General features: G+C 32.0%; 1 protein-coding gene across 4 annotated transcripts in view; it reads right to left on the bottom strand.

Annotated features, from left to right (window-relative positions):
• The window catches only part of LOC108726941 (neural cell adhesion molecule 1), a 173,081-nt gene that overhangs the window by 67,867 nt on the left and 78,346 nt on the right, over positions 1-26,868 (bottom strand). Inside the window, exon 1 of one of the 4 annotated variants that reach the window (XM_018454782.1) lies at positions 25,569-26,625. The exons of the other annotated variants lie outside the window; for them this stretch is intronic. The gene's annotated coding sequence lies outside the window, so the exon portion shown is untranslated. Of the gene's footprint in view, positions 1-25,568; positions 26,626-26,868 lie in introns of those variants that run through there. 4 annotated transcript variants of the gene reach the window in all.

A 26,868-nucleotide genomic window follows, 5' to 3' on the forward strand; every position in this document is an offset into this window, starting at 1 on the left:
TTTTATTAACCGCCGCGTGTAAGCGCGTGCACGCGCGAGATCGTGTTTTATGGTACGGATGATTGTGTACGAAGAACTTGAGCCCGAGGCAATCATATACAACGGGGATTTATACGCCTTGGGTCACGGCCCAGGTTCTCCTACGTTGATGACAACGATGATACGTCCCCCGCTTCATTGTCGACCTGCTCTCCTGTGCTCGTTTCTCAACATGCATGTTTCTTCGAGGTCTGCAATTATATCCCGACGGGTTAAGAACTATCGCCCTTTTGCCAGTAAAATTATTCAGATACTGAGATAGCGGAATTAAACATCCAAAGTTGAGTATTGCAAAAATATATATCCGTAGAAATTTAGTTCTGCGATAAAAAATGTAATTTTATCATTATACAATAATAAGTTAAATTAGACCGCAATGTGAATAATATAAATAAGCAGGAAGTGCCAAATACGGTCGAAACTGGAATTATATTAGAAGATTAAGAAGATATCTATATAACTTTCCTTTTTTAGAACTATTACTTTTATCAGTAAATTATCAGATTCTAGAGTAGCGGAATTAAACATTTACAATTAGATATTACGAAAATATCTACATAGAAATTTATATACCGGATGAGGCATTTAAAACAGGTCACCTGAATAACTCGCTTGTTTTTAACAATAGAAGGAAAAGTACCAAACAAAAATTGCATGGTTTCAAGGGGGACGTATTTTGGTCATGTTGTCTTTCTTCTAGATAGAGATGCTAAAAAGATATGAAAGTCACCTCCATTTTTTTAAACGGAATTGTATAATTTTTTTACACAATGTGATTCCCCTAATTAGTCTATAGTTTTGGTTTTTTGATATCGCTACCTTAATACTTTTATATACAGAATAATTAGAGGAATCATATGTAAAAGAAATTATAAAATTCCGTTTAAAAAAATGAAGGTAACTTTTATATCTTTTTAACACCTCCACCTAGAAGAAAGACAATGACTACGTTTACACCGTGCATTTAGGCCATGGCCTATACAATAGATGTCCTTGTTTATCCTATAGGTTAAACAAAAACACCTATCGTATAGGTCACGGACTAAGCGCATGGTGTAAACGTAGCCAACATAACCAAAATACGTCTCCTTGAAACCATGCAACTTTTGTTTGACACTTTTCCTTCTATTGCTAAAAACAAGTGAGTTATTCAGGTGACCTGTTTTAAATGCCTCACCCTGTATATAGTTCTGTGATAAAATGTAATTCTATCACTATATAGTAATATGTTAAATTAGACCGCAATGTGAATAACAGAAACAGCAGAAAGCGCCAAATACGGTCGAGACTAGAATTGTATCCTGAGGATTAAAGAGGGAATTATATCGCTTCCCTTTTTCGAATTATTTTTGTTTATAATAAAATTACTCAGATACTTAGGGTAGTGGAATTAAACATTCAAAATTGAGTAGGTATTAACGAAAATATTTACGTAGAAATTTAGTTCTGCGAAATGTAGTTTTATCATTAGATATACAATAACGAGTTAAATTTAAGATTGCAATGCAAATAACACAAATAAGTAAGAAACGGTAAATACGGTCGAGGCTGGATCTTGGTGCTTAATAATATTTTTTTGTAAATTTTAAATATATCTTTTAGTTAAATAAACTGCGCAGTTAGTTTAACAGAAAATGACTTTAAAATTTACATAAAAATATTATTAGATATCAAGACATATTTATTTGCCGTTTCTTATTTTCAATATTTGTGCTTATAATTATCATACCTATAAAATTGTGGAAAGTGCGATTCTTTTAAAAATGTCATCTTGCATTTAATCTATTATTATCAATATTGAATTTTCTTTCACATTTACGTTTCATAAAAAATCCTTGTGAATGAAAGAAGGAGTAGAGAAATGATCTAGTTTAACTTATCGTTAGAAACTAACATTGCTTATTATTAGAAAATGTAATATTTTATACGATATCTTTTGTGATATCTTATTACGAATATTAACAGGTCGATAAAGTAAAGCACAAGGAACTTAAGTTAGTAGATCAATTACATTATGAGAACATCTTAAAATAACCGTTGAACGAATCGATATTAGAAAGTTTTGCGACAAGTACATACGAGTTGAGTTGAACTTTGCGCGAGTTCGAAAATAAAACATGATTCACTGGAATTTCAATCCTCAATTTTAGGGTGCTGCCCTACGAGAAGCAACGTGCTAATTTTCACGTTTTATTTGTCTCTATGGCCCATAAGTCGGCGATAAGCCGATCGGCTTACAACAGAACCTGCACATAAGCATGCAAGCATAAATTTGCATTAATTTGGCGGGCTTCGTTGTGCGTATGTTACATTAGGTACAACACAATGTAACGGGCGGGGAGAAAAATCGCCACCGGATAATTATCATCCGCTGTGTACGCATTCTGTGCAAATACTCTTAGTACGCTTCCCTTACCAGAGTATCCTAACACTTCCCCAATTTATGTGCACGCGGTAGGAAATTTTGCCATATTTATTTGCGCATTTGTGGTGTCCATCGTATTTGTATCGCGCGCGTTATCCAGCAATCCGATGTTTACTCATTTATATCTGTCCTCCAATAATCTCGTTATTATTGTTTCTGTAAACCGCAGTGTCGTTTCAATGAAGTATTATGCGATTGTAATAAAATCAATGTTGCTAATAGTAGTTTTTGAGTGTTCATGCGAGCCATGAAAATTCGTTATTAACGTCTATGAAACGGTAGTTTTAATTACTCTTGAAGATTTTCTCGAAGAACAACTTGGTTCGTTTCTCTGTGGTCTTTCTTACTTCGGAAAATCATAAAATATGTATTATGATAATCTTTTCCAGAATTTAATTTAGAGAGTAGAATTTTTATTCTATCTTTAATCCCACTTTAATTTTAATTCAATGATATTCCATAACTCCGGTGCGCTGTAAACTTTAGCAGATTAAAAATAAATTATCGAAACTTCATTATATTGTATATGCCGCTATATATGGTTCGCTTATACATTAACATAAAATTGTATTACAAATAAAACTTTTAAAGTCGAAGTTGATTATTATGGCTCATTTAAATTTGGTAAACGACAGATGAAATAATTCTCTCTAACAAAAGCTTATCGAATATTCTTTCTCGCTACATCAAACTTTAAACAAGAAATTATATTGTGGCTTGTTTTACACTTATTTTACACAATTTATTTTAATTTTAAAAATAATTACAAAACTCACTGATTAGTACTCTTTCTTTTTTACAGCTGAGATTTTTAACAATTTAAACGAATCTTTAATCTAGAAATACTTGAACGTTCATATTTCAGTAATTATGACATCGCGAGTCGTTACGAGTGTATCTACCGGAAAAGCAGACATAAAGCAATAATTTATTGTCAAATATAATCGTTTATCGCTCGCACGTGGTGCATTATCGTTTTGATTTGTGTGCCGGCAAAATAACCGCGTTAACGATAATTAAAAATCTCGGAAGGTTTATGAGCAATTCGCGCTGCGGGGATTTCTTAAGATAACAAAATTTATTATGACAAGCTTTTATTTCTTTGAACTAAGAATCCTCATTCTTGTCAGATTTGTGAAATTATACATGAATTATCTGCATAAAGTTTATGTAACTTAGAAGCCCTAATTATTAATCCTTTAATTCCATTTACTTCTGTAACTTCTTACAGCTCTAAGAGGAATACAATTGAATGTAATACAAACTTAAAGTTATAAATACAGAACTGTAAAATATAGCGATAAAGCAATGTAAAAATAAAATTTTTGAGATGTTAAAAACGCATTTATACTATATTATTACGTTTATACTATATATCGAATCATAGAAACTACGTCTAAAATATTAAATCTAAAACAAATTATAAATCTGTTTCTTCAACAGAGTTTTAACGGTGAAATATTAGTTTTTTTAATCTTATTTTTATAACATCAAATAAAATTTGAGTTTAATAATACATCTAGCTGCTATCAATTTCACAGTGCGATGACTCTATGACACGAAGGAAAATATTCTTACGACATGTACTCTTATATCGATTTACTGACCGTGCCACGTACAGTCAATTTATAGGTAGATTGGCCATCCATACTTCTAGCTAAAGTCCGAATATATTTTCCAATATGAAGAGTATAACCACGACCGATGTCATGAGAACGTAGTTTATTGAGCAATATGGTTATCTTTACATGATCTAAATATAAAAAAGATCTATTTTTATTATAGACGTAAGAAAAATAAAAAGAACTTTACAGTGCACTTTAAAATGAAGCACATATTGATTTTCATGATATGCTATGACGGAGATCGTGAAGGAGATGATTATTAAGAATCCCATTGAATATTTCGTTCTCTTACTTCAAAAGTGAATTTAAAAAATTAAATTTTTCAGCAAAGAGGAAAAACTATTTTTCAACTTATCAGAAAATTATTGCCTAATCAAATCTGAAAAAAGAATACATTCGTAAATACATGATCAAATGTTATTTTTGTCATTTTTATTTTATAATCAACTTTAAAAAAATCCCTTTTTTAGTTGTTTTTGATATTTCAATAAAAAATTCGATATCTATAGGGTAACTTCGGTACATACGCCGCACCTATCAAAAACTTAATTTATTTAGTATTATTTACTATGTTTAAAGTAAACAAACTGTATTAGTAAAAACTTTGTACTGTCTACTACTATAATGAAAAATATTAGAATTCCGAAATATATATATTTATTTTTTGTATTAAAAAATGAACTTTTGGAAACCCTTGCATTTTTACCGTATATCCCATAGGGGTGGGATATATGGCTACTCATAGGAGGAGGGGGGGAGGTATGTACGGCTCATGAAAAATTTACAAATAATGCATTATAAATAAGACGTAAAATGACACAATAACTTATAAAACGCGTTTATAAAGTTTTATTAAGGAATAAGAATGATAAATATGTATATGAAGTAATAAATAACAATTACAATCTTCCTATATACATATATTACAAGTGTTATGACATGAGGTATATATTTCATGTAATGCGTTTATTGCATTTAGTGCACTAAATTCGATCTGCGCACTTTGTATGCTTTGGGCATAAATCCCGCCCGCTAAAAATGTCGTATATCCCAAATAAGTGGGATATACAAGACAACCAACTAAACAAAGAATACGAAAACAAAGCACTTATATCTTGCTATACAACATGCTTTACTTATTCCTCTATACGTATGTATCACGAAATAATCACTAAGTCTTTTACACCTACAATAATAATTTATGTAGATTATAATTTATGATGGCGCTACTTATTACAGTGATAAATCGATTCAACTCACAATAATTTCATTAATATTAACAGTAAGAAGCTGAAATCATAACACAGTACTAATATAATATAAAGGTATGTAACAGAGTGATTATGAGAAAATTACCCCCACTCCTTCTATTTTTTTTTACTTTTGCGGCATAAATCCAAGCGCGGCGTATTTGCCGGAGTTACCCTATCTATAAAATTATAACAAATCCGAATATTTCTCCAAAAGCGACATAACTCGAAATCGTCACCAACCGTTTATATTTATCTTGATCAGCTAAAAGCTTTCTTCTTCAAACTTTTATCGTTAAAATTGTCTTAACTTTAAATGTTCTCTGTGAGAATCTCCTTTTTATTTACAAAAATAACACTACTTAAAATAGTTAAAATATGTCACAGAAGATATTACGATCTCTTTGAAAACCTTAAGAATAACACAAGTGCAATTTAGCGGACGAACTGTGAAATTAAATTAGTTGTTTTAGTGAAACTGTATTAGTTTACTTTTTATGATTGATAGAACAACCTTGACTTAACTAATTCAGTAATAATAACTCGAAAATCACATTTTATGAGTTGTGTCATTTTTTAAATAAAGAAATGATTTGCAAAGAAACAAATTAATCGATTAATTTTTAGCTTTATAATTTACGGAAATATAGATGAACGGAGCTTTGAGATAAAATTTTTATTAAAAAAACTTTTTATATTTCACGGTATGATTATCAAACGCAGTAGTAATTTCAACTTCGAAGCAAACTTCTTGGAAAATACTCATTTAGAAAATTGGAGCAGTGTAGAAATTTTAGCTTCTCTCATTTTGAAATCTTATACATTTTCACAAGGCGAAAGAAAAGCGATCTAAATACAATTTATCATCCAGAAACTGGAATTCAACGAAAGGAAGTCAATTTTATAAGTGCTGAAATGAAAGGAAACTCGAGATAATTCGTTTGTCACGCTCTCGCATCTTCGAAACGTCCGCGCCATATGTAACTACGTAAGAAAACAGGACTCTCGATAAACTAAATTATTAGTTACATATACAGACAGTTCAAGCGTGAAAAACCGATAAAAATCGCTTGGCACTTTGCGCGGCGCATTAATGCGCGGCGGTCTACTGATGTAAGCCTTTTGCATCCATCTGACGCTCGTGTCGCTTCGCTAAACTTCACTAGCAACTCTCTAATAATATGTTAATGCCGTCGCGAAAAGGCAAGTATATACATATACTGCTAATGAACTCGTTTTCGATCACATCATTTACATAAAAGCGGCACTACATGATACATTTAAGTTTAACTATTCAATCCTCCTCCTCTTCGATTTCGACGCTGGAATATGAGGCTCATATAATGTGAGTTTCCCGCGGCAAGAGGGTGATTTTCTACTGGGAATGGAAATATCTGACCGTTTGATTATCCTCCGTGATACCCCAGTGGTCGTAATTACAAGTCGAATGCGATATTCGTCACGCCATCTGCTATATCTCAGGACCCCCTTGCGAAAGCTAGCTACGAAGTCAAGTCAACCGAGAAAATAATCGATATTAAAAAGGCAAATATATGCAAACATAATATTTCAAAGCTCTCTCTCTTTCTTTCTCTCTCTCTCTCTCTCTCTTCCCCCCTCTCTCATTCTCTCTCTCACAGGTTAAAATGTCTGACTTCTATTTAGTAATTTATTGATATATACATTGTTAAATTCATAGCCCAATTATATCCAACTCGAGTTATTTTTAATGATTCCAGGTCGCCACTGCTTTTGCTCAATACGTTGTTAATTTAACTAAAACAATAAAGTTAAACAATTTAACTCAGTAAATGTATTACTTTTTAGTTTATTATTTATTAAGTGCATACATTATAATGTGAACGCTGTTTATTTTGAAATTAAGCAATTCAACCGTGAAAATGAGTTGATTATATTATGTGGCTGTTTTTTTACCACATGTTTTGACTTAAAATAATACATTTTGACTTTTTAGAATTTAAAAATAACAAAACGTTATTATTCAAGGAATCGGTTTAAATTTAATCCATTAATGTTTAACAGTATAAATCTATAATGATGTGTATTTGCGTGACAATTACAACTAATTATTACCTCTGCATTGAATATTTTACAGTCAAACAATTTATGTTATTCTATGCATTGAGTATAATATAATAGCGGTGAGATGATACTAAATCTTTTATTGTGCAAATGTCATACTATAAGTTTCGAATATCAATGTCACGGTCTTCATTAAATACATTATACATTAGTCTGCACGAGCTCGCGGAATAATATTCTCGATTTCGCAATTATTATTATTGTGTTTAAATTTGCATCACGTGTAACGTTTAAATATAAATCTGCGTAACTTTCGTCCTCTGTCTATGATCAAATACATATATAAGTCACATGACAGACAAACTTCGCATTCAGCTGCTGCACGGTGTAATTGTACACTGTGTAACGCGCAGAGGAAAATTTTCCGTAAATCTGGAATTGCGGCTTGCAGGCGTCGCGGATCCATTCCTGTAAACGTCACCGCCAAATATCACAGAGGATTCGCGCGACAATATTTCTTGACGGATTTAACATTGCGAGTATGCATGCGGCTTGGACCACGCTCTGCAACGCAGGAGATAAGTCTGTTTCGTGTATATTTTGCACAAACCCAGGCGGGAAAGTGCAAACGCCGGTTTATTTTAAAAGGAGGCAAAACGGGCGAAGGAGGACAAGCGCGGCTGAGCCGGGGTGCAATTTTCAGACAATTTCATGTAATAACTTTTGCATGTGAAATTGCAATAATACGTTCTCCCGGCGGGCTTGTAGGTCGGTGCACGTTATGCAAAGGGCAGTCTCTTTCGTATACTTCCTCCTTATTCCTCTGTCTTGGTCGCCCCCTGTTCTCCTTCTCGCGACAGGCCATGGTACCGTGAGGTCAGTTCTCCGGATGCGGAGATATTAACCCCATCTTCTTCCCAATCCCTTTTCCTACGTTTTACTTGCCTTTCTGCGTCCATTACTTTTAGCTCGACACACAAGTTTCTAATTACAAATATTGTCCGCCTCCTGCCTACGATTATTGCTACTCAAATGTATTCTATGCTGAATACATATTCATCTAAATTTTTGTCTTTGATTTATGTTTCGGATTTATTAATACAATAAAAAGTGATTTAATAATTTTTGCTTACACTATCAAAGATAAAATAATTTAATCGCTCTTTGTAATTCGTATTTTATAAACGCAATTTATTTGACGCTGTATCTTTCCAACCTCCTTAGGTTACACTTACATAGTCGTGAATTTATTTTAAACAATTTATAAATAATTTTTTATTAACATAAATTTTTCTGTTCTGAAAATCTTGCTGCTATAAACATGAGAGTTCAAGATAATGTATTTATAAAATTATAAGTATAATTATATTAAAGCTTGATTTATGTACTAATAATATTTACTCAACAATTTTAATATTTAGTTAAAAAAGTAAATTACAATATTCTAAAATTAGTAACGACGTAATTTACTAATTTTAATTTAAAGTAGTTAAACAATTAAATCTTTATCCTAATTAAAATTAAATTTTTAACAATATAAAAAAGAAACATCTGAACGATGCTAATTATTTTATACACGGAGAGAATGTTTTCTTAAAATTTATCCTGAAAATATGATAGACGTGGGACAACATTGTATTTTGAAGAATTTTAATGTAAATTTTTCTCATTCATTAATAAAACTATATAAAGTATAAAATAAGTTTGATTAATTTTACTGAAGTGCATGGTAAAAATCTTTAAAATATTGTATTGTACCACAACTACATATTTTCGGGGTAAATTTTAAAAGAAAATTCTCTCCGTGTATATTATATTTTTTTTCAAATAAAAACTTTAATTTGATAAATACTTTAAATATTGTTTTAAGAAAAAGATTTTTGTTGTACTTATATTTTCATAATAATGTAGCCATATTTCTCTCTCTCTCTCTCCCCCCTCCCTCCCTCTCATTTTCTAGTGTTTTGAATTTATAGCTTTGCTATATATTATATTACACTTTGTCCTAACAGAAACGAGGCAGATTGAAATAGACCGAGCTTCATTGACATCTTGTCAGATGCAAGTGTAGCGATCGGATATTAGAGAACAAAGTACAAAGAATCGAATTTTATCATTCCCTCTGCGTGTATAAGACAATCCCAAGCGGATTCGAAAGCAAAGAATTGAAGCATTAGTGGTTTGCGGAAATAAAATAGATGTCAAATGGATAGAAAGAAAATCGGAGCTCCACATCGATTTTTCTGCACGAAGAAAGAGCCATGCTTTCACGCTTTTAACATCTTGAACGATATTTTAGTAATGCATTAAAAAAATAAGTGAAAAAAATAAGTAAATCGTGTAGCTACAATTGTATGGGAAAAATAAGTTTAATTTTTAAATACATTTAATTTTTGGAAAAGAATCCCTTACAGAAATCTAATACTGGCCAATTTATTAAGAATATAATTAATTGCTTATTTGGAGTACTACAAGTACTGAACAACAGTGCTTTTAAGACTTGAAATAAATAATTAATTTATACTCTCTTTTAGTATTGAGACGAAGATTAGATTTCTGTAAGAATTCTGTATTATATTGCTTCTGATAATTTTTTCTTAATTATCCATTATATATTGGAATTATACTTACTAATTATAAATATAAATTTCGGAATTTATATTAAAATTTCTAAATATTCGCACATATCAAGTTAATTAGCAAAGCGTAAAAGTTAAAAGCGTACTAGTATTATTTTTATCGTATGCAACCTTATTCACCTTTGTGAGATACATAATGAAATTTACAGCGCCGTTTAAACTGCTATATTTAACTCAAGCATGTTTCATTTGTGAGAATACCAACATTAAAATAATTTATGGGAGGAAATTATGACGTTACAGTTATTTTTCCACTGTACGGTTTTAAATTATCTTTATAAAGTATATTTCTTGAATATTCAAATATTCTGCAAGAGCAAATTTGCAGAAAGAATTAAATCCTATTCTGTAGGGATAATTAAAAATTTTCTATGCTGCGCTGTTTACAGTTCATTTAACATTAAGATTACTTTCGCAAAACGCGCCCACGATACATATAAAATTGACGGTGACGTTATGATTAATATTTGTTTTACTATATTATTGTGGTAAGGCATCCAAGCTGCGAGGTTTACTTATCAATAATTTCAATTTAATTTAACACGCAATTCCACCTGTAATTTCTGTAAAACATCTTGACTTATTTTCCGCAAATTTTGTCAATTTTATATTTTTATCTGTAGAACAAATATAAAAAAGTTATACAATGAAAAAACGTTAATTACATTTTGCTAATTTGTCATTCTACTTCTTTTGGTATATAATTTTGATTGAAAACTGAGAAATGTTAATTCGTCTATCTATATCTAATAAAAATAAACATTTAAGAGAGTTCTCGTTTTAACTTCACAATCGGATAGGTTCTCATATGCGGGTTAATAAATCTGGATGTTATTAAAACTTTTCAGTCTAAAATTACCAGAGTGGCGGAATTTTATTTTAATAAAAACTACAGCGTAGTTTTATTTAAATTCCTAGATGAATTTTCGAAAAATCAGGTCGCATCCAGACGTTCGTCAAAAAATATCGTCCGTTCCGATCAAGTTACTGCATGTATGCTGGATATATGGTTCTCCGTACTTTAATTTTAATTACGACTACGATTTAATCAATGGCGATATCAATATGTACGAAAGATTTATCGAGCAAGCCCGATGCTTTCGCCGTTGGCGAATGCAATGATAGCGAAACTGGGATATGGAGCGTGCAGTAGCGCTGTAACAACATGAGAGAGTAAGCTCCATCTTCATTCCCGGGAAATTGAACCCGACGTAGTTCGTGCATTCGAGTGCCCTTCGGAAATAGCGTATCGCTTCATGTTACATACTGCTAATATTTTTTCTACGCTTGCCGGGAGAGATAGTACCGGTTTCGCGAAGTCAAGATCAAACGGAATTACTAACATCGTCGTGTCGTGTCTCATTTCGCGAAAGCAAACAGAGAATATATATGTGCTCCTCATAGACGCTAGATATGAACAATGCAAGCACAGCTTCGAGGAACTTAACCAATATCACGAGGAATTATTATTTATTATGCGCCAACGCACATTCCGAAATTATATCCATCTCGGTATTTTAGTCATTGATTTATCCATGTTGTTGTTACAGAATTTTTACAGAATACAGATTTTTACAATTTTATAAAAATTCAATGTATATAGTTTACACTGTAATTAGTGCTGTAATTCAGATTCATTTGGTAATTAACTCAATAGTAATATATGATATGTATATTCTGTTTTTTGAATATAATATCATTAGCGAAGTGAAATGTTATATGTCCGATAATTCAATTTGCATGTTCTCACTGTTCCATCGTTATTTTGAAAATTTCCCCAAAGTTTACGTTTAACTATGCACACGGACCGTCCAACATGACCATTAGAATAAAACCGCAATGCGATGTGATACTGACATTCTATTGTAGATCCGACTGAGGTTGGACTAGATATACATTTTATCTTTTTTAAGAGTGTCGCGGCACCCGGATATGTCCGAGCATAATAAATTTTACCCTCTTTCGTCGTCCGGTTCTCCTTTACTTATGCTCCATTCGAGTATAAATCCTCGCGCGTACAATGAGACCCTTCATGAATACAAAAAATCAGGAACGTTCCACCAGCTCGAATATATTAGCGATTCACTCAACGGAAACACGAGAATCACAAGCAATTGAAGATACACCGCTCGTGCAAAAGTTTTAAGTACACGCTAATAAAATTATACCATATATTTTTTCTCTTTTCAACAACTACAGGTTAGTTAGTATATTCAATGCGTCTATCGAAGCATGAAATGAAAAACATTCAACAAACTAATTCTGGATTTAATACGTTCTCAATTAATCGCCAAAGTTTTATTTTTCATTCAAAGTAAATTTTTAATTGAATTGTAATATAAATTTGTAATACAAATTTTTGTGTTAACAAATTTTGTATTTATTTTAATTTACGTACTAAGAATTATGAAACTTATAAAAATACCTAATAATTTTAATTATTGTGCCGTATATGCTTCGTAAGATCCAAGACACGTCTTGCAAAATTGATTTAAAATCGATTAATTACGAATATGTCTATAATAGTTAATATTCACGTGCAGAGAGTGTTGCGAGTATTGCATAAGAGCTTATTCATCGCTCAAATAAATACAAACGGAAACGATGTATCGTGTTCAATTTTGCTAATTATAAATAGTACGACTAAAACGAAAATATTGATGCATTAGAATCGTTTATCATTGTCATCGCTGGATATGGACAAACACAATACGATACTGACCGTTGCTGTAAATCAAAGAAATTGAAAATCATCGTAATCCATGCAACGCCATTATATATTAACGGTGTTAATGCTTCAGTGCATTTGATAAATTACATACAATATCGGTATATTCTTTGTGTATTATTAACGTATAGCAAGCGTCAAACTCAACTCAACCGAAACCAGAGGAGATATGCCGCATTATATTAATATCAATAATATCGCGTACTGATATCCACACCACACACGTCAGATCACGCAACGCATATCTAATTTAAGATCTCGAAATTCTCTTATAACAAATGGCTTTTCCTGTTAATTATACTATATTATTAAATTTTATATCATTACATAAAAAAATATTATTTTATATCAGTTATTTTTGTTCACTTTTGTACTATTTAAAAAGTATTTAATATTTTACTGTGTTCTTAAATTTTATTGTTCCCTGAAAGCGGCACGTATAATATTTTTAATGAGTAAAACAAATCTTGCGAATAATAACATTTATAATTAACGGAATATTTCAATTCATACCTTGCATTAATATTTATGTCATTCCGAGTACATCAAAGGCAAAAGAACATTTTTAGAATTCCGACATTGCCATTGATTCGTAAGAATGTCATTAAAATCTGGCATTGTTATACTCACAGAGATTCGTTCCGCTATTATCTTTGGTTATCATTCATTCCGCTTTAACGATTCTCTTGCCGCTTATGTCGATAGAAAGTTTATTCGCGCTTTGTTGGAATACATCACTTTTCAAGCGATCGCACTCATTCAAATCTTATTGTAACAATAAGTTTTATTAAGAACATTTAATTATTTTATTAAGAATCCTTCATATCATTTTTAGACATTTATAACTATATACGTAGTTGCTAGAATATTTTTTGAACAGATGGATTGCTTGCACTGTTAAATCAAAGGAGCAACGGTTACCTATGATATAAATACAAGGGTATGCTCATCCGGTGGTAAACCACTGCGCAGGATTTCGGAATAATGGGGATGTCACCAAACGTACGTCATCATCGACTGTTTCCGGAATGTTTCGACTCCGTGAAATTGGTCCCTTAAAGGCCAATAATAGGCTATATAAGGCGCTATTAAGGCTTATAAAGGCTCTAAAGCCCTTAGCTGAGATAAGCGTTGACTTTGATTTGCCTTTATCAGCCCTAATAGCGCCTATATATATATATATACTATATATATATATAGCGCCTATATAGGGCCCTAATAGGCTATAATAAATAGGCTATAGGCTGTAGGCTTTATCAACTCTATATCATTAACTCTGATTTTCCTTTATCAGTTTATTAAATACAATTTAAATCATATTTTTTACATTATAATTTTTAATGTAATTAATTTATTTGGAAAATTTCATAATTAAATTTATACACTATATATTTAATAATCTAATTTACGTATTAAATATAATATTTACATTTATTTATATATATTATAATTAAAATAATTTAATGTAATATAATAAAAATTAACATTTATGTTTATTTCATAATTAATAAAATATTACTTTTATACAATTTTCCCGTTCAAAAATTTTAATATATACTTAGACGTATACTTTGTATCCCACATCTCACGATCAATAAAATATATACTTTGTATTAATGTATTACAAAAAATTCACAATAAAATGTCTTTTTGCAATGATGCCTATAATAATGGAAAAAATAATATATAACTTTTTATAATAATAACTTTCTATAATGTGTATTGCAAGGCAATTATATGATAACTTCAAATTCACTGCGTATAATGATGACGTAGGCTTGATGACAATTCTGATTGGCCGCTTGACCGTCACGTGATTTATCTATGCGCATAAGCATACCCTTATATTTATATCATGCGGTTACTCAATCCCTTGAGTTAAATAACATTTTGTTATTTTTAACTTCTATTTGTATCAAAATGGAAATCAATCTATTTCTGTGATTAGTTTCAAAATAATTTTAACATTATTCATATTAACATATGCATTTAGTAATAAACTGAATTTCAGTCAAATTTAATATATTTTCTTGAATTGAATTGTCTAATTCTATTGTTTCAGTTAAATTAATAGAAGAAAGGTTTTTATAGGCTCTCAATGTTTAAATAATCAATAGAACATTAGAAGCAACTAAGAGCACACCGCAGTTAGCATTATAATCAACAAGAATTCTTTCATGTAATTGACATATTAAATATATATACGCTGATGTTAACTGCGGTGTGCTCTCAGTTGTTTCTAATGTTTTATTATTATTAAGTTAAATTAATGTTTTAATTAAATTAACATATTGAAAAGGAGCAGTATAAACGATCTAGAGAAGAGTGATTAAAAATAACTTAAATTATATATAATTTGACATAAATTTAACAGTATTTCGTCAGCTGTCGATAATGATCTGCCGGCAAGCAAGTATCTACGATGTAAATCTCTGCCAGAGATGGAAGAAATTAAGCTGTGCGATAACAATAACGGCTCAATAAGACTATTCAAATTTAGTTCGCCTCGATGTAATTACGTTATGCGGACTCGGTACTCGCGCAGTGTGTTTCTTCTTCGATACTTACTATGACAATTAGAAAGTTGCGTTCAGCTAACGAGATACAGATTGCGGGTATACGTATTTCTCTCTGCGAGACAAAGGTACGTCTAGTAACAACTACTATCGGATCTCATTCGAGACTGCCGCCAACTTCGGTGCCGCGTCCAGAAGGACGTTTAATTCAATGGAGCGGGAATAAGTAATGTACCTTTGATAAAGTCTTTCTCCTCCTACCTTGGGGACCGCGGTGCATCCTCGTCGTGCTTCGGGCAAAGCAGCTTGATTATACAAAGACAGAAACAATTCCACCCGCAACGAGAGACGCGAAACGGTTTCTATAATACCTCTGTTTTGCTACAGCCCGGACATTTCGTTTTATGAATCAGCTGTAATCCCTAGTGTGTATTAACAATAAACTGTACTGTTTAATCGAGCCTTAATCCAGATTCTCTGCATTATAGCAACGACTATTATACTTGTTCTTACGAGGACACATAAACGAATGAGCAAGAGCTCGGTTAATGGTTGAAACATTAAATTAACAACCCAGTCATCACTAATTAAAAGTAACATAACATTTATGTTATAATCTTGCACTCAATAATATAAATATAACACTTGGTTACATAACTTAGTTGTTGAGTGCGAAATTATAACATTTGTAGATGTTATGTTACTTTTAGGTATTATGTCGACTGATGAAAGTTCCGATATTTCTATGGAATAATTTTTAATTTGATTGATGACTCGAACAAATTCGACTTTCTGATTATATCATAGTTGCATGAATCATAATATTTGTCATAGTTGAAGTAAAGTTACGACAAATGCATTCAATTTGACAGCGTGCTACGCCTCCAGTGTTTCTCTTTCAAAAGCGTTAAAGCAAACAATGGTATATGAAAAGCTTAAGTAAATACAAAGTTATCCCGGAAAAGGTGCAAACTATTGACAAAGCACGGTTCTCGTATTCGCACTTGTACAATTTTGTCAAAAATTCTATCTTTGTTGTATTCACATTAAATATATAATGTAACCTGGAAATTAAATATACGCTAAGTAAATTTCTGTTAAAGCTCATGTTCATTTATCATCATTATGTTAGATTAGAATATCAGAAGTAAGAAAATACATAATTCTTGCCAAATGTATTAATATGGAAATGTGTTTCAATAACATTTACAATCGATAGAACTGATTTATAAATGTACAATATACATATATCGAAAACTCTCCTTTTGTTTCATTAATTAATAAATAATAACCATACATACCTATATCTAGAAAAAAATTATGCACAACCAAACAAAATAAATATGACAAACTGTCAAATTAATAACACATCGAAATAAATATATTTTATTTCATCCCAAAATAAAAAAATATATTTTCAAAGTTTATTTATCGATTGCAAATGTTCATTGAAAATTTCTATTAAATTTTCATTACAAATGTTTCATTGAAAATTTCTATTAAAATATAACTTGAAAGAATTTTTATTGTACATTTTCTCGCTTCTACACTGAAAAAAATATTGTAAAATTACATGATTATGCTGGATTTTTTCCGACCCAGCATAATCATGTAACATTACTTAAATATGATTATAAAATTGTCTAAATGACTGGAAAATTACCTAAATATTTATATAATTTTTCAGTATAAGTAATTTTACAATTGTATTTAAGTGATGTTGTATGATTATGCTGGGTCGGAAAAAAACTCAGCATAATCATGTAATTTTACACAAATATTTTTTTCAGTGTAATATCACAATCTGTAATGATGAGTGAATAGGAGTCATAAAACTAAATTTATTCAACGAGTACAGCCGTGCTCGTAACGACGCTATTTTAAATATTCTTTAAATTCTGTATGTCCATCAGTACAAACTATAATTAAATTAATTGTATATTAACGTTATATTGAATAAATTTAATGTTCTGTGGTTAAATGTCGATTATATTGCACTATTTTGTCATGAATATTTTATTAATGTAACATATATAAGCCGAAAGCAAATAATGTGATGTAATGTAACATTAAATGATATTGAAAGAATAAAAAAGATACGAATGTATGGTACATAATATAAAGGAACCTTGAGCGAAAACTTTTGGGCAACTTTCTCGAGTAAAGCAAGAGACTTTCGATAATCAAATTACGACTGTGTTCAAAGTACGCTCGCATTCAGCCGTTTTCCGTAAAATATATGAGCAGGCTAGCATTTCCACTCGCTTGGAAATTATAGTCGGATAGCAATGGAATATTACAGTCCACTGAACGAAGTTTCTTGCGGTAAGCGCACAACTAAGAAACATCATATCTCGAATTTACGATAATACCTTCATCAATTCATTCGTCCAATTTTTTGCTTTGAAACTTGAATTAATCTGGAATAATATTGATACGGTCACTAAAATTTATTTGCTTCAAGTATTATTTACCATTCAGGAGGTCACGGTATATCTGAGAGATATTATACATACAAAATGTGTTTGTAAATATCTTTAAATAACGATATTATTGACCTATTGCACTGTTAAATTTAGAATATCAAAGTATTTAACCTAATTTAAGTAGCTACTGTTATTGATAAAATTGATATTATATAGTGTCAAATTTAACCATTGTTTTAGTATAAAATAACGATATATTTAGTAGAAACAGTGGCGACTTAAATTACATTGAATTTGACACTATAGATTTAACAATGTAGACAAATGGTAACTGTTATATGAGTCATTAAGACTCTAACAGTACGTCGTATGTGGTAACACAATAAGAAAAATTTTTGTTTGAAAATGGACGAAGTAGAAGATTCTGATTATATCAATAAAGAATTCTAATTATCTCAACTAGAACGTATGTTAGTACGTTTTAGTATAACTATAAAATTATAGTCACTTGAATCATTTTTATGGTAATTTCAACTATTTTATGGTTATAACAACTATAATTATAGTCATTTTAGGTTGCCAATTATATACATTTGTTGCTGGAACTATATATAGTTACTGTTATTATTATTATAGCAGTAATAATCATAATTATAGTAATATATAATTATAGTTACAAATACCAAACATTTTTCTCTCTGTGTAGATATACATAGATGAAAATATATTATAACTATATAGCTATAACATTATGAAACAACACGATTTTTGACGTAAGGGAATCATACTCGGAGATTATAAAAAATGCAGAAAGATAAAGTATGACTTCGCATACTCTAACACAAGCCACATAAATGTTACAGACGAATAAGCCATTACTCTTAATAATCTTTCTCTGAAGAATTGCAACGTCGGCTCGTGCAATTTTAATATGTTCAAGCAAACTTTAGTCGCGCCACGTTCCAACGTGTTGTAATTTTTATCGTCACCTCCCAGCGGAATACGTTGCGTTTAGGAATTTAATATCACGACGTAGGTACACACGGTAGGTACGCTCATCGACACGATGCTGCACAAAGTCCAATTCCTGTTCTACTTTACTGAACGATGACTTCGTGACCTGATTTTCATTTCGATATGCTAAATGCGAAATTATGCAAAATGTATTGAAGACCGAAATTACAGGAAATTACTTGTCATGTTACATGCGATAATTTCGATGTCCGCGCTCTATTCGTAACTTCGAGTTATATTTGTTGTTTAATATCAAATGTTATACTTTATTAATTGATTGCGCATATACAGCAAATGATAGGAAACATGCCGTAAAAATATATTTATTAATAGTGAATTTTTTGTAACGTAAATAATTTCACGACAGATTTATTTTTATAATGAATAAAAAACAAACTCTTTTTCATAGGAAATTTTTGTTATTCTGTTTATATTATCTATATTCATGAATATAAAATTCATAGTATATTATGTATTACGCACGTATATTGCATCCATCTGTTATAATAAATTATTATATAGATATAAACATTTTTTTAATTTTGCGACTAGTATATCCATTATTAAATTATTTTATCTTTTCCTATCAATAATAAAATATCAAAAATTCATAATATATCTTTTACAAATAAATCCATCATTACGTTCTCGTCTTTCACCGGATCTCATGGATGAGAGCGGAAAGAATTCTCATCGTGATCTCTTATGATCGTCTGACGGACGGTGACACGTTGCATAAAAACGGACGTTCGTGTCCCTCGTAATTCTTGGTCTTGTCATAATATTACAGGAAAAAAAGGAAATACCGGGCTAAAGGTTGGTATGCCATTATTATCTTCTCTCGAGCTAGCGTGAAATGGAATTTTTTATGATGGCTAGCTCCTATGGGTCGCATTTGTGTCGAGTGCGGAAAATGGACAGATTCTAATTCTACCGGGAAACATCATAGAGGTCTCATAGAGGTGTCATATATCGCGGTGCACACGGAAATTAACGAAGACGAAAGACAGGCACAGTCGATCATCTCAAATATCTTGGCACTTCACGTCCAGGAAAATGAGACTCGCGGCATCAGTCTCGCGCAATTTGAATTGCGAAGTGTGCGTAGTCGGGAAACTTGAAAATAGCTTAATCGATCATCTTCTCATTCCACATTATCGCGGCTGTCACGCTATAAGTTATTCGTTCAGTGACTCGATAACGCTTTGAATTATAATCGCGGAAAATGGTATCTATTGAAATGGGATCAGCAGCCTCTAGTGAGTGATTGATTAATCGTAGTATCGAAGCGGAATTACAAAATGTAGGCTATGCCTATGTGGAATTGGACTATTCACTATAATTACTGTTTGTAGCTTTTATGTTTGAATATGTTTATAGTTAATATATATAGTTCATGAAAATATTTGTTTATTGTCTATTTATACACATGCCAGGTAAAAAATTTGTAAACATTTAAAAAAGTTGCCGTTTTTTTAATTACTTACTCAAATATGCATAACAATGTATTTTTTTAACAATAATTCCTCAGATCCTATAACAGTTATTGGATTTAAAGAATTATTGTTAAAAACACATTTTTATGGATATTTGAATAAGTAAAATCAATTTTTTAAAAGTATTTTCAAATTTTTAGCCTATATAACATTTAATTTATCTTAAGAGAAAGACAGAAAAAGAGAGAATAAATGTGTCTCCAATTTATATATTATATATATGTTGTATATATGAAGTAATATATTTTTAATAAATAGATAATTATTGCATAAGTTCAAAATTTTGTTCATCATTCAGTGAATTAATTATAAAATTTATTTGACTATAGAACACAAAAACATGCATTCGATACTTTGATGATTATAAATTATTTCTACGATCGCACAGAATACAATGATGTTCGTATTTAATAGGGTACGTTCGAATTGAGTTTTGCGTTCACACTATTTCACACGCGTTAAAACCACTCGCAAATCGAAGGGCAATTAGCAAAGTGGCCGAATATCGGTTGTGCATATACCTCTCTAAGCGATTTGCATAACGCACGGCTAATCATAATCAAAGTAATTAATTGCACCTCCTCCCTTCTTCCCTCCCGTTCCCACGCGATCCGTTCTCACAAACCGTCATCGGTATGACCCGCGAAACAATTAGATCGCGATCCGGTCGGATTCGCCAGCAGCGTTATTATTAATTTAATTTGCATAACTGCATTATACAATGAACGCGTACTGCGTAGGATGGCCACAAGCGTCTTTAAAGCGACAACAGCCCTGAGAAAGTAAAGCCATATTTTCACCTTTGAGTAGATTTAAAATATTCCAAAAAAACTTATTTTTATAGTTATATATAGAATTAAATTTACATTAGGGTAAACCCGGCAAATACGCCGCACTGGGATTTATGCCGCAGAAGTAAGAAAAAATAGAAGGAGTGGGGGTAATTTTCTCATAACCACTCTGTTACATACCTTTATATAATATTATATTAGTATTGTGTTATGATTTCAGCTTCTTACTGTTAATATTAATTATTGTGAGTTGAATCGATTTATCACTGTAATAAGTAGCGCCATCATAAATTATAATCTGCATAAATTATTATTGTAGGTGTAAAAGACTTAATGATTATTTCGTGATACATACGTGTAGAGGAATAGTAAAGCATGTTGTATAGCAAGATACAAGTGCTTTGCTTTCATATTCTTTGTTTAGTTGGTTGTCTTGTACATCCCACTTATTTGGGATATACGGCATTTTTAGCGGGCGGGATTTATGCCCAAAGCATACAAAGTGCGCAGATCGAATTCAGTGCACTAAATGCAATAAACGCATTACATGAAATATATACCTCATGTCATAGCACTTGTAATATATATAGGAAGATTTTAATTATTATTTATTACTTCATATACATATTTATCATTTTTATTCCTTAATAAAACTTTATAAACACATTTTATAAGTTATTGTGTCATTTTACGTCTTATTTATAATACATTATTTGTAAATTTTTCATGAGCCGTACATGCCCCCTCTCCCCCTATGAGTAGCCATATATCCCACCCCTATGGGATATCGCTTGAAAATCAGAAAAAAATAATTAGGTACTAAGTGCGGCAATTAAAATACTAAAGGAAGTACTACGTAACATACTTTGTTTCAAACAATCGGAAACTAATTCATTTTTCGCAGAATATCACCGTGAAAATCGGGATTCAGCAAAATCATACAATTTTCCACTAGCGCGTTGTCTGCACTTTCCAAAATATTAAATCATCAATTGCTTCTGCAGAAGGATTTCATTCTGCAGCGTGAGTGTATTAAATCCATTCATCAAACCAAACATTTTTCAAATAAATATAAATAAAAACGTATAACAATTTTTTGCTTACAGCAATATGAAATATAATAAAATTTTATCAAAGTGTAGTTCAACTTTCTCTAATCCTTTTCACTGTCTCTCTGAATAAATTGTTTACTAGAAATCAATCTTATCGAAATTATTAATTCGATTTATTTGATGTACGATTTAATTAATCACGATTTTCTCCTCGCGCTTAGGTTTCTGTGAGTCTATTGTTATTATCAGGACTGCATATCAAAAGTGCATATCAAAAGAAACTGTACTGTTTTTTTTGTTTCTTAAATCGATTCATTTCACGATAGAAATGGTGACCAGCAGAGCACGTAATACAGGTGATTGAATAATGTTTCAATGAAGAATCGCTGACACCCCCAGAGTGCCACGCAACAAGCCGATAATGGGCGCCTGTTAATTATTCGTTTTAACAAGTACGCTGCGCTCTGCTGATGGACTCCACCACATCCATCGGGACGATTCGTTACGGCATCGCTCGAAAAGCCATTTGACGGAAAAATTCTACGCTTAACACCAAAGCCGCGTTATCGAACGAAGCCGCGCGTAATCTCCATGACTGGTTCTATTGTGTCAGAAAATATTGGCCGTTTCTACGGCGTGGATCGTGCCACGCGTACTCTGAAATGGAACAAAGAATAGGTACCGATCGCTGGATGACAATTCGCGAAATTGCACCTCGCGAATAGAGATAAATAACTGATTGTCGACGAATCACCTATTTCAAGTGTTCATGATAGCCTAAGTCTCGAGCAATTGTGGCGGATTTAAAAATAACTATGTGATCTCCTGTTTCTTTCAAACATCTTAGGATATGTCGAAATGCAGATCGCGACGCGTTCTTCACGTCTTGTTCCAACATTAACACTTAGTACACACACATTTTTATTATTCATTTTCCTTTACTATACAATACAGATTAATCACTTTAACAAAGATTCAAAATCTATTAAATAATTCTTACATATAGTTTGGAAAGTATTTAAGGTTGTGTATTTAAAAAAAATTATATATAAATGTTATAACTAATTACTTGGTGCGTCTAATTTTTTGAAGAAAAGAAATGCACGACACGAATAATGATGTAATCATGTGTACTAAAGGTTGGCAGATCCTTTGCTTTTGATATATTTGCTTTTGAATACCTATCTCTCTGTGACGTTACACTCATTAATAATAATCAATGAAAATATTTTTTATATAAAGATATTTAGCAAAAAATGCATTTATATCTATAATTACAAGCTATTTATATTGAATGAAACAGAATATTTGATCAAATATTATGTTTTATACGATATAAATAGCTTGTAATTATAGATATAAATGCATTTTTTGCTAAATATCTTTATATAAAAAGAGAGATAGGGATAGAGATAAAGATGTATATATGTATAAAATTCAAATAATATTGAATTTGCAAATGCAAAATACATTCATGCTGAAGATTGTCTCACAAAAAAAATTATATGTTATACGCTTAAACAGAATAAAAGTATGTAATACTCACATCAATATTATACATATCTATATATAATCAACTAAAGTTATATTACCGGCTTGAATATTTTATCACATTTCTCTGTGCATAGCTAATATTATTTCAGTAGCACAAAGTCCGTAGGCAAACTCGAAACGAAACTCTAAAGCTAAACTCGAGGATCTAAATTCGGCTCGATGGGATAATCGATTAGCTTTGAGCATTTTTATTGCGCAAAGCGTCCGAGAGCCGCCATCCAATAAAATTCCTTCCGCAAAAGATATAAGTTAGGAGAACGCATTGCATATTCAGCGTGTACAGTCGATTGCATATTCGCCACCGAAATTCGCACGGCGTCGCTGATAAATTGTATTACGTTTTTCGTCTCGAGTGCAAATCGAAGTTCCCGTTACCGTCCTCCTGCGTCGTTCGCTTATCATCGCAACGTCGCTGCGCGGAAATGGTGTAAAATTCAATTAGAAGATCAAGCAAAAATTTCCTATTACTGTATTTCCGCAAGTAAATATTATTGCTCTCCATTCGCGATAACGTAATAATACGTATTTCAATCTATCAGCTGGGGTTTGTCCACGTCGCGAGTGCATGCCGTTGTATTAAGAGTTATTATTATTCCAAAATGCTATCGAAATTGTTACTATTATTGTTGTGTCCTTTTAACCACACGCATCATTAATCCTTCATGCGGATACGCATACACGCTTCTCATTGTACGATTATTAGTACGATATTTGGCACAACGTCAATTGCGTTCCCTTCGTTTATTATTGGCCACCGAATAACAATACATTCAGCTGTAAAATATATCTATTCACATAGGAACAATATATTTGCAAGATTTTCAACAAGATTTATAAAATTAGTTAAGTAAAATTAAAATTATATTAAATTTAATAAAATTTATTCTATTATTAAAAAAATGATTTTAAACTGTAAGAAGAGTGTACTAATAGCGTAATTACACGAAGAAAAATTTTTAGTTGAAAATATAGACAAATCAGAAGATTTTGATCGCATCAATCACAATTCTAGTTATCTCAAATTAGAATTATAATAGAATATTCAACCAGAAAATTCTGATTTGTCCATTTTCAACCAAAATTCCAATTAATGCAACTTGGATGCAATCAGGCTGTTTTTGTAGAGAGAATTGATAAAATTGATAAAATTTGATGGTATTAATCCATGATATTAATTCCATAAATAATGAACACATTACCTAAAGTTTTAATATTGTGACGGGCATTCAAATTTTATTTTAATGTGTAAAGGATAATTAAGAATCGAATTTTCTGGTATGTTTATTTAGAAATTTAATTCAGCAAACTTTTTTCTTTTTTTCACTTTATCCGTTTTTATTTCTAATGACTTCCTATTTATTTTTCTCTACGTAAAGAAAAATTTTAGCAATAAAATTAAATATAATATGGTGCTATTGTTTATGGATATAAAGGATAATTAAGAATCGACTTTTCTGGCATGTTTATTTAGAAATTTAATTTAGAAACTTTTTTCTTTTTTTACTTTAATCTATTTTTTCATTTCGATTTTCTATTCATTTCTCTCTGCAAAAAAAAACTCTAGCAATATGATAATAAAGAATAATTAAGAATCGACTTTTCTAATAAGTTTATTTGAGAATTTAAATTAGAAAAATTTTTTATTTATTTTCACTTTTTTTTTAATTCATTTTCATATTCAATCGATTTTCTATTTATTTCTCTATGAAAAAGAAAACTTAAGTAATAAAAACGTAATTTGTTGCTATTGTTTATGAAAAAGTTGTTCGTTGTAGCGGCGACGAAAATATGAGCTTGATTAAGTGATTTGGTCAATGACTAAACATCCGTCGCACCATAGAAAAATAATTCAAGAATTAAATCCCGCAGTAGACACGCCTTTTCGAAACATCTCATACTTTCACTTCACAGAGAATTCAGTAGTACACCCGTGCACACCGACATAAAAGGAACAGATGAATTTCACTTACGGATCTCGGAATCACACTTTTCGGACACGGCGAGTTTCCTGGAGGACGGGGTCGCGTTTCTGCGCCGTGAACTCGTGTAGACACGCATCCAAATCGCCGCTGGGAAATGCACTGTGATCCTCTTCGAGTCGAAACGAACCCGAGCCGTTCGTAATGCGAGCCGTTCCACGCGCACTTTTGCGCGCCGTTTACCGCAATGACGATGACACGCACACAGTGCAGTCACTTCTGGTCCACAGATCCGCCGCAGCTGGTACCACGAACCTCACGATAGATCACTCTTCGTCGAGGAAGTGGCGCTTATCGTGAAAAGTGGTCCCGAGGATAAACGCGCACCCGCGCCCACATTCCATTTATTCCGTCATCACACCGCGAGTGTTGTTATTAAGAGTTATTATTATACAAATCAGTGATGAATCATGCCAATAATTTATGTAATTATTATTATTATTATGCCAAAATGCTGCCGAAATTGTTGCAATTATTGTTGCGCCTTTTTAATTGCAAGCGTCATTAATCCTTCGTGTGGAGACGCACGCTTGCTTCTCATTGTACGATTAGTACGATATTTGGCACAACTTCAACTGCACTCCCTTCGTCACTTTGATTCCAAGATCATCATCGATCGCCGAAGATCACAAACGTTCGCTCGAGCAAGAAAACTCGGCAGGTAAATCACTGCATCGTCAATCGTCCTTTGTTTGCGGTCGCAATCGCGCGATCCACATTTTAACAGATCGATCGAAGCACTTTCTTGACTCACTGTTGCATCCCCAAAATGCGTACACGATCGTCGTAAACGCGCAAATAAAAATACACGCGCGCTGTTTCCGACAAATCCGAAATCGTAGTTTGATGGAATTCGTAATTCGATTCGCGAGATTCACTGTCGAAATGTAAAACCAGAAAGATCGATAATTTTTCTCGATCGATGCCGAAACTGATGATAAATTGGATACCGATAATTAACGGGGATGACAGAACGATGGCGAGGGTGGAAGGGGTGGAAAGCGAGTTGCGTGTAAATCCAGCGATCGCGAGGCACGAGCGGCACGTCGTGATGTTGGCAAGCGACTAACCTCCGAGAGCCGCTCTGCACCCCCGGACGCCCGCGCATGCCCCCTACCTTAAAGAACGCACCCCCGCCCTCGCGTCGCCGCGGGCTCGGCCCCGTGTGTGCCAGCCACCCTCCCCGAAACCGCGTTGACTTCATCTTTTTTGACGAGGAAACCACTACTCTCTTTTCTCGCCACCCTTGCGCCTCCCTCGTCCTATACGTGTATCCTACAATCCGCCTGTC

The sequence above is a fragment of the Mycetomoellerius zeteki genome, unplaced genomic scaffold (genome assembly GCF_001594055.1).
Source record: "Mycetomoellerius zeteki isolate Tzet28-1 unplaced genomic scaffold, Tzet1.0 scaffold457, whole genome shotgun sequence".
Classification (NCBI taxonomy): Eukaryota; Metazoa; Arthropoda; class Insecta; order Hymenoptera; family Formicidae; genus Mycetomoellerius; species Mycetomoellerius zeteki.